Source organism: Mya arenaria, chromosome 13 (assembly GCF_026914265.1).
Source record: "Mya arenaria isolate MELC-2E11 chromosome 13, ASM2691426v1".
Classification (NCBI taxonomy): Eukaryota; Metazoa; Mollusca; class Bivalvia; order Myida; family Myidae; genus Mya; species Mya arenaria.
Window position 1 is genome coordinate 13,124,596 of NC_069134.1, and position 10,341 is coordinate 13,134,936.

The following is a 10,341-nucleotide window of genomic DNA, read 5'->3' on the forward strand; positions in this document are numbered from 1 at the left end:
AGGTATTTCAAATTTGAATTTGGGCAATAGTGCTGGTCAAGACCGGATACTGAATGAATTTTTGATATATGGTAAACATAGACTATCGTCTTTTCTTTTAAGGCTATTTAATAAACTATTAATAACCGGGTATTTTCCGGAAAAGTGGACTGAGGGTTATATAGTCCCAATACATAAAAAGGGAAATTTAAACGAAGTTGGAAATTTTCGAGGAATTACATTATTAAGTGTTGTGGGATAACTATTCACAAATATTATTAATAGTCGACTTTCAACTTGGGCTGAATATTACCATGTATATATCGAGGCACAAGCTGGATTCAGAGCTAAAATAAGTACCGTTGATAACATTTTTGTATTACAAAATTTAATTAACCATGTTCTTAACGAAAACAAGCAGTTATTTTGTGTTTTTGTTGATTTTTCAAAAGCGTTTGATTATATAGTACGAGACAATATGTGGTATAAACTTTATATATTAGGACTACGGGGCAATCTCTTTTCAGTTATAAAATCTATGTATAATCAAGTGTATTCAAGAGTTAAACACCAAAACGAGTTAGGTGCAGTGTTTGAAAGTCATTTAGGTGTACGTCAAGGCGAATGCCTATCGCCATTATTATGTTCATTGTATATTAACGATCTAGAGGAAGTATTATATCTCAAAGGGGCCAAAGGGGTCGACACAGGAATGTTAATGTTCTTTTAACTCTTATATGCAGACGATATTGTATTTTTTGCTAATTCGGCAGCAGAACTGCAAGCGAATATTAATATATTAGAGGAATATTGTAACACCTGGAAACTTAAGGTCAATATAAGCCAAACAAAGATATTGGTTTTTAGGAAAGGGGGTAGATTACCTATAAATCTTCAATTTTTCTATCAGGGATCACCATTGGAGGTTGTAAACAAATTTACATATTTAGGTATAGTCTTTAGCTCAGGGGATTCACTTATGCATGCTACCAAAACGTTATCTGGCCAAGCACATAAAGCAATTTTTAAATTTAGAAAATATTTGAACAAATTTACAAATATAACACCTGAACATAAATTGGAACATTTTGACAAACTTATTAGACCTATCCTATTATATGGATTAGAAGTTTGGGGATTTTCAAAACGATTGCCAAGTGAAAGGATATGTACTTTCGGTTAAAACAACAACACAAAATGACTTTGTTTATGCAGAGACGGGCAGATTAGATCTACTGTCGCAATGCATTATCGATATTATTAAATACTGGCTTAAAGTGTTAAGTATGCCGAATGATAAATATGTAAGAATAATCTATAATGTAATGATTAATGATGTTGTAAAATTTCCAAATAAAACAAACTGGGCAGCACATGTTAAAACAATATTGAGTAATATAAGGTTCCATCACGTTTGGCTTGCACAAGGAGTTGGTGATATTTCAAATTTTGTGTCATTTTTTAAAGCAAAGAATACGAGGCGTTTATGTTCAAAATTTAAACAGCAGATTGTCAGACTCCTCAAGGGCTTTATTTTATAGAAACATTTCTGATTTTGAATTAAAAACCTATCTTAAGTGTGTTAATGTACAGAAATTTAGAATTGCTTTAAGCCAATTAAGATTATCGTCGCATTGGTTAAATATAGAAGTTGGTAGGTGGAATAATACAATTTTGGAACAAAGACTTTGCCCACATTGTAATGTCTTAGAAGACGAATTTCATTTCTTGGTTGAATGCAACCGTGATACAAATATTAGATCTAAATATATTCCTAGATATTATCGTACTAATCCAAATATGTTTAAAACCTTAGAATTGCTGAATACAGATCATACTGATTTGTTAAAGAATCTTTCTATTTTCGTGTATAAAGCATTTGCTCAGAGAAAGAATTTCATTACTTTACATGATACATGATTATTATATGTTTTTAATACCAGCCGTTATATAGTTGTAATAAGGTTTTTTTCTTAATAATTCTTCTTTTGGTTAACATTTGCTACTATTGTTGTTACTGTAAAATGTCTCAGCTAGTTAAAAAAACATAAAATCACCGCCAAGCAAGTGTTAAATAATGGAAATGATCATGGACTATCATAGTCTACTTCATTAATATATATATGTGTGATGTTATGTGTGGAAATAAACTTGTGTTCTGTTCATGTGTTAAAAAAAATCTCAATATACAATTTTAATCTAGGCATATAGTGCAAAGACTATCATAAAAGAAAAAAAACTGACCTGTAGCCTGATCACCAGATATTACAATTACAACCTAATCATATTAACAACCAATCTTTCAACAAGCATGCTAAATGTTGGAATTGGTGCGGACTAGTCAACTATCAAACACATACTTAAGTCATTTCTCAAACTCAATTCATTTAACCACACAATAACATAATATTATTCAACATCTTAAATATCGTCTTTTTAAAATACGTTATTTAAGAATATTGAGTTATAACTTTTCTAAAGAAATAATTATTGAGCAAAAATAGTACATATTATTCAAGTTTTCTTAAATGACATTTCAACACAATATTTCGAATAATTTTAAAACCTGGTATGCTGTTCTGTGAAATAATGAGTTGTGAACGACTTCAAGTATTTAAAGCGTAGTAATAGCTACTAAAACATTACACTCGGTCTATCGTATAGAAATCTAATATGTTGACGCATAGCGTTTTCGCATTGTCTTCTGTAATTGGTTATCGCAAGAGACATGGAAGTTATTGACCAGGCTGCAAGATAAGTCGACATTTATGGAAAATTTATAACAGCTTTACACATCAGTTCCTGCTATCAATATGGGTATGGTTCCTTGTTTTCTTAGATAAATCTCAAGTCCACGAGTAACATGTAAATATAATTATCAGCCAACACGCCATTATGGTTGTTATGAACGTCGATATTACGAGGTGCAGTCATAAAGTTCACAGACTGCCTTTGTTCTGTTGTCAGTTTTTGGAAAAAATAAAATTGCATCGAACTAAAGCAAAAACTATATTCTACAGGACTGTACATATATTACATTTTAATCACGCATAAAGCAATCAATTTTTACATAGCAAATAAACATAACTCACACTGTACGGATCACTTCGTAAGGAAATGACGTACTGTTAACGTTCACTTATGAAATTACGTCAGCGTAAGCGCTTATATGCTAGTTAATTTTTTTAAGATTGCCCTTGAAATTCAATATGTGTCAATCTACTCTCTTACTTATTAAAATTTTCTGCGTACCACCCCTTTTTGTAGCTGCTTACCGCCGATCTGACGGCAAATTTCATTTCTTCTTTAAATTCAAATCTGCGACCTCGTAAGTCGGCCTTTGATCTTGAAAATACACAAAAGTCCAAAGGCGTAAAGTTGGGACTAGAGGCGGATAATGCAGTCTTTTATACCCCCAAAAATTATTGTTAGTAATGTGCTTTAAGTAATGTGTCGATGTGCAGGAGCGTTGTCTTGAAGAAAAATCAAATTTGCAGTCCGAACGTTTCTTTCTCAATGCGTTCGTGAGATGTCTCTGCACGGCCGCAAATGTCACAAACATATAATAACTAATATGAACCCTAATCTTATCTGGAATCAATAATAAATAGATAATTGTCAAGATGTTATATATATTTCCATGGCTTAATCCAACACACCCGCTATATGGTCGATCGATTTCTGCCGATCAACCGAAATGACGGGCTGCACTTTGTCGAAACTGCTCTCTTCCTTTCACGATCCTGTTCTATTATTGTCAGTTATGTCGTCACGACCGTCCCGGAAATGCTTGTGCCAATTAAATACGAGTATACTGGAACATTAACGTAATCCCCCCACCAGATTTATAAATTTCCATGTGTCCGTCGGTGTCATCCCTGCACTTGCACAGTATTTAATGACTGTCCGTTGCTCGGTTCACTCGGATGACGTTGACGTTTCTATACCAGCGATTTCTTCCATGGCTTCAAACAATGCATACTAATTCAATAATTTTTAAGCGATGATGTTTGTTTTGGGAGTGTGTTAAGAAATGACGCTGATGTGATGTGATATAAATTTACATGATAAAACGGCGCAAAAATGTTGCATATCTAGCGTTAATAACAGTGAAACAATTTGGTAATCGTTAACAATTCAAAGTGATCCGTAGCGTAGGTTATATACTATAATTAACATATTTTTCTATCAAAATATGGATATATGTTTATAAATTTGCTTACAAAATGTTAAAATGTTGATAGGATTTATGTGTGACAAGTATTGTCATATTCAGACGTCAAAATTATACAATACATAACCAGTCCGGGAACCTTTTGACTGCACCTTGTACATACTCCATTTTAAAATTAAACTGGACTGGTTTCAAAAGTAACACTATCGTTTATACTAAATTTTCTGGGGAAAAAAAGTAGATGATTGATGAACAAATTGTTAAACAAGAAATAGTGTCAATCATTTAGAGTATGCAATTTGGTATTTGATCTCCGTGCAACATCACGAAGATCATATCTTACTAGGTTTATGACTTCAGCGATAGTCTTTACTTATAACATATATTGCATATCAAACAAATTTATAAAGAAAACCGTGAATCGTAATATCACATTACTTTGAACATGTGGTATCAATAATCCTCACAAATAATAAACACATGAAGCGATTATTCTACTTTATTTTATTCCAGACAAGTATTTCAACACATTTGTGTAACTGGCATCATTCCCTTGGGAATTTAAACGAGTAATTTATTCACCGTTTGCCATTTCGGCACCAATATTTAGAATAATTAGTAATCATTTAACACTCCAGAAAAACGGCATATTCAGTTCCCTCACACTAGTATATCCCATGCCTGCAATAAATTAAGAGGTTTCCATTTTGCACTGATATATGTAAGTAAAGGTGTCTCAAAATGTTTTACAAATATACTGTCACGAAAGTACAGACAGCTTAGAGCTGATATGTAACACTCGCGACTCCATTTTCTAGTACAGTGTCCTCTTTGAGAAACCAAAAGAAGGTGTTTCATGTTGTGATCGATCCCTTGAACTCGGGCTTGAGAGGCGGATACCTTTATCACTAGACAACTCACGCCCTTGTGGGGATCAATCTCAAAATATATGCGATGAAAAGCGAACACATTAACGAATCTACTAGTCTCACCCTGGTTGGAATCGATCGCACGACCTCTGGGGTGAGGGACGAAACCCATTTAACTGGACTACTCACAGTCTTGTTTGTCTTAGAATTAATAACTTAACAATGATGCTTTGATGTAACAACTGCATGAATTGTTAAGACTTTCCATAAACTGAACAACAAAGGTTATCGGTGGAATGCAAATTACAAAATTAATAGCCTGCGACAAACATGGGTTTATGTTTAAACTTTTGGCTACCGAGCTTGTTTCTGTAGTTTTTCAAATACGAATGGATTCTTTGCAAATCTTACCAAAAAAGAACTTTAAATAACAAAATAACACCATTGTCTTTGCGACATATTTAATATTGTAAGTATATGTATACACAATTGCAAAGAAACTAGGTAAAAATGTAACAAACTCTCATGAAAATTCATCTACCGTCCAAAGCTACTGACTAGATTCGTTAGAACGCGATATGTATTAAATGCTTTTACAAGTTTTAAGTTTCCTGATTTGCATTCAGAAAACTCTTCCCCCGAATTAATATGATACGATCTATATATTAAACCGAGTAATGTGGAAATGGAGAACCGAGATAACAATTACTAACATCGAGGATTAGAATACCTGTCTGCTAAAATATGTATTTAAATCTATAGGTTTCAAGTAGTCTTATCTTCTGATATGTTTGAAACATCGTTGTATTTCAAATATTTTAAACTTGTGCTATCTTCAATGCATACAAATAGAACTATGCAACTACCAGGACCAAACTTCCAATGCATTGAATCTCATTTAATGTATGCATATACATCTTTCATCATTTAAATATTTCGATCATTTTTTACATTATTGCAAGTTTACCGTTTTAAACGAAACAACAGGGCTGTTTTATCTTCCAACCAAAATTATTTGTAAAGAAGTTAATTTCTTATATTCATATTCTACGCTAATTTCTATAAAATCATTTAGACAATCAATACAAAGAAATGTTGCAAAATCATGAAAGCGTAATAACTTAACTAAAATATGAATGTGGAATGACGTCTAGGAGCTGATAGAATTAATAATTCATGATCTGCAATGGCACTCAAATTAGATCCGCGCTTAACCGTCGGCGGGTTTCCCGGTACGTTCAACGTCGGTACAGTTAACGTGCTTTTCCGACGTTGATTATTATTGCTCCTTACGCTTATACTGCTCAAATTGCTGTCCCTGGAATGTTGATATCCAAACCCTGTAGGTGACGGTGACGGTGAGTGAGAGGCTAAAACTGGTGTTGAAGCTGGAGCTAATATATGTGGCGTTTGACAGATTGTTTCATTATGAATACCATCACATGTTGTGCTTTCGGTGATCTGATCTGGACTGATGCATATGGTATATGAAAGACGCTTGGCATTTTGGTTTAACTGCGCGTTATGAAAGTAAAAAGCAATGCACAGAAATAGAAAAATACCGAAAGCTGCGGCGGGTGCTGCAATTATCATTGCAATTGGAAGTTCCTTTTTAGGTTCATTAATAAAGTCACTATCAGAAAACGGTTGACTTTTCCCTTCTTTGATCGTTAATGAAACGGTCGAATTTACAAAGGAATAACTATATGCACTATTATTACTGACAAGACCCGTTAAATTAGCAACAGGAGGTGTGATGTTTAAGACTTGTTCACCTGTCATGTGTATTGCTGTGCTTGTATCCGGGCTGACATTCTCATTACTCTCTACAGACAATCGGCCACAACTATATGTATCCATTATCAAAGAAAACACAAACAATATTAGAATAAATACACTGAGTTTCATCCTCCAGAATTTGGCACATAACTCCGATTTCACAAACCGTTAAACTAGATATTAAGGCCCTCTGATATTCAGGGATAACTCGTATTGAAATAATTTAATTCAGTCATAAAGAATAATTAAACGCCTGATTCCCACTGGAGCAACTAACCCGACATGTAAATACTTTGTACAACTATCACAAATTCTGGAACACCAAAGGCAGGTGAGAGTGATCTTGTGATATAGGCGTCCCCCTCTCCCCCAAAAGGTTGTGGGTTCTAGTCCCACTAGGAGTGTTTCTTCATGGCCTTTCAAAATGGACACCACTACTGGTTCTTCCCAGGAAACGGACACGAGAGTGGTTCTATTAGGTTTCGGCACACTCGAGCTTAAATTAATTATTATAAACAAAAGGCAGGTGGCCTGGTTAAATATTACTTTCAACGGTAATCATTCTCTTAATGTGAGCGTCGTGCAGTCCGTCTAGGTCAAGAACTAGTCCACACATGATTTTTTCCAAACTTGATTGTCACTGAAAGGAAGTTTTTTTTCTTTTCAACAGTTTCAGGAGGAAACCATCAAGAATCGATAACTCAATCTCCTTTTCTCTATAGTTACGCTATCCTCAATTATCCATTTAGTTAAACACAGTTGCATTTTGTGTACTTTACACGAGTAGATCAGAAGACGTAACGAGTTCTGTTGCATTGTAGGTCTGATCTACCCAATCACAATGAAAGTCACTGGATATAAGGCAATGATTGATTGTGGTGTAAAATATTGTTCCTGAAGTGAATATCCTTCGATGATTCTCTTAAATCCCCGGAAATGGCTTGGCTCAGTTACAAAGATTTATGCTTTTTCGTGTTATTACCACATTGTAGACCCCTGTGGCGCATGACAAAACAGTGTGTCAATTTCAACTTCAGAACATCGTGGAAACAAGCAGCAATAAATGCAGAAATGCTTCTACAGGTAACCATTGTTTTTTCTTCAGTTTTTCTAAAAAAAATAAAACAAAATCCATGATAGTTAAATGTAAAACAGTATATGGCAAAACAAAGGAAAAATAAAGCAGAGTTATGGATATAAACACTTACGAACATAACGTCAATGGGATTGTACGTATAATTGTGTTCATCAGGAGATTCTCAGCATACGCCGCGAATCACTACACTAAATAAGACATTATTAGAATTGTTATAAAGTAATCTATCACTTTTAAGAATGTAAACATGTATACATCAATTAATACTCACATGCTTTGAAATTCATTCAATCCTAAAATCCATGCTGAAATGTACTACGATGCTTACTCTGGTTATCCATTTAAAATAAATACGCTGTGGACTGCTCTTTATGCCACCCGGTTCTACAGAAACCACGTCTCTCTTAATCTTAATAGTTTCCATCAAATCGCAATGAATCACATATTCAAAGCAGCGCTGTATCATGCACACAGCTTTTTCTGGCAAATGTTGTAAAATATTGAGATTAGATATACCGGAACGATGTGGTAGGTATATAGGTGTAGAAGAACAATATCATCATTGTTCCTGTACTTTGAAATGAATATTGAGTCTTATCAGTTAAATAAAGGTGTGGTATTAATGTATATATAATTTTTAAGAAACATCAATATTCAGAAAAGTGCATATTAGCACATCTACTAAAAGATTACGTTAAAGAAAATTTAACTTTGATCATTAAAACAATTGCAAGGTACATTTACTTGGTACGCTGTAATTCAAAATTGATTCCATTTTAAGTTTCACATTCTGTGTGTACTAAAATGCTGGGAAACACAAAACATCGCAGGCATAAAGTTGATTTGTATAGTGCAATCATTTAGATATTTAGTTGGATATGTTCTAACATGATTCCTTAGTGGGCCAACCAATCGTGTGTGTTTTTCGGACCTTCGCACAGATTTTTTTTTTCAGTTCGTTTAAAAACATTTATAGTTAATGATTTAGAACTATAATCCTGAACCAGTATTCTTTTATTCTCCATTTGAGTTTATGTTAAAACAAAAATAACTATTTGTTTAATTTCATTCCTGAGAAATTTCATTTACGATTACATTTTGTATATAATGAACTAGGAATGAATCATCAAATAATTAAGGAATTTATAAAAAAAATTAACATTACTAAACATTTTAGAATATTTTTAAGTATAATCACCAAAGGCTTGTTATTATACAACTCTTAACAACACTATACTATTTCCGTAATATATAATATTTTCAAAAAGACTTACACTGAATTCGTTTTATTTTTTTGCTTCAGAATGACCCATTGATCTCATGGAACATTTAATATGATAGACACGAAAGATGCATCAAACAACTGGCAAAATACATGACGTTTTAGATACTGTTTTTTTTAAATGGTCATTTCATTGGCAAAAAGTATCAACATTGAAATTAAATTGAAAAAAAAGAATTAATGTAAACCAAGGTGTGTGTGTGTCTTGATCCAACCCACCCCTCCTCTCCCCGTTAGGTAAGACATACCACCAAAAGGTTCTCTCAGCATTGAATAACAAAACACAAGAAATGCATAAAATACAAAAACATAGACCTTCGAGGCACAAGCGGTTGCAATGCGCGACAAATCTTCCCAACAGGAAAAAAAGTAACATCTGGGAAATGATTGTATATGACGGACACTGCGACTTCTTCATACCAGCTTTCGGGTTGTTTTTAGAATTTGATCTCAGTGCTGCATATTTGCCTCATATTTATATTTTCTATGACTATTGTTGAAATAAAATACATTTACAATAAAATCAACTTATATCATATAGTCCTGACATTTTCACCGATACCTTTCTAAAACGGAGAATATATATACCAAGTAACTGTGGATAGAACAGTCCTGTTATATTAATGCATTGGTGAGCTTCACAAGGATAATTTTACACCTAAAATAAAGAATTTCCAATGTGTTGTCTCAATTTAGTTACTAATAGATTGTGAATCAACCTTTAATCAACCTGTTGTAGCTTTTGTACTAACCCTTCAATCACAAGGCAAAAACAATATCAGAATTTGAGTATTTGTAAATAAATGGTTATGATTCATGTATCAGTGGTCTGAAAACAAAAATTGTTTTCATTTTCTGAAACTAAGTATACTCTTGTCATTTCTTGCCTGTCCTGTTTTCTATCGCGACATGACTCACAAATGTCTCATCAATAGAGGCTAAACAAGATATGCAAAGTGAGGGCTCATTTCTACCACAACGTTTATCCCAATCTGTCAACTGAAGAATTGTCCTTAACCATCATGAATGAAAATTTAAAAATAGTTTTGCATACATGCAAGATATAAATTTACAAAGAGCAATTTTTTTAAAAAATGCAAATTTTTCATAGTTACTGTATAAGAATTTTGTGTAGTTTTATATTGTTTATGAATGGCGATGC

General features: G+C 33.3%; 1 long non-coding RNA gene across 1 annotated transcript; it reads right to left on the reverse strand.

Annotated features, from left to right (window-relative positions):
• Window positions 1-5,466: 5,466 nt before the first annotated feature.
• Window positions 5,467-8,402, reverse strand: LOC128214814 (uncharacterized). The gene is made up of 2 exons (XR_008257977.1): window positions 8,169-8,402; window positions 5,467-7,911 (listed from the first exon to the last, which is right to left on the reverse strand). It is a non-coding gene; the product is annotated as an uncharacterized LOC128214814 (long non-coding RNA).
• Window positions 8,403-10,341: the final 1,939 nt, after the last annotated feature.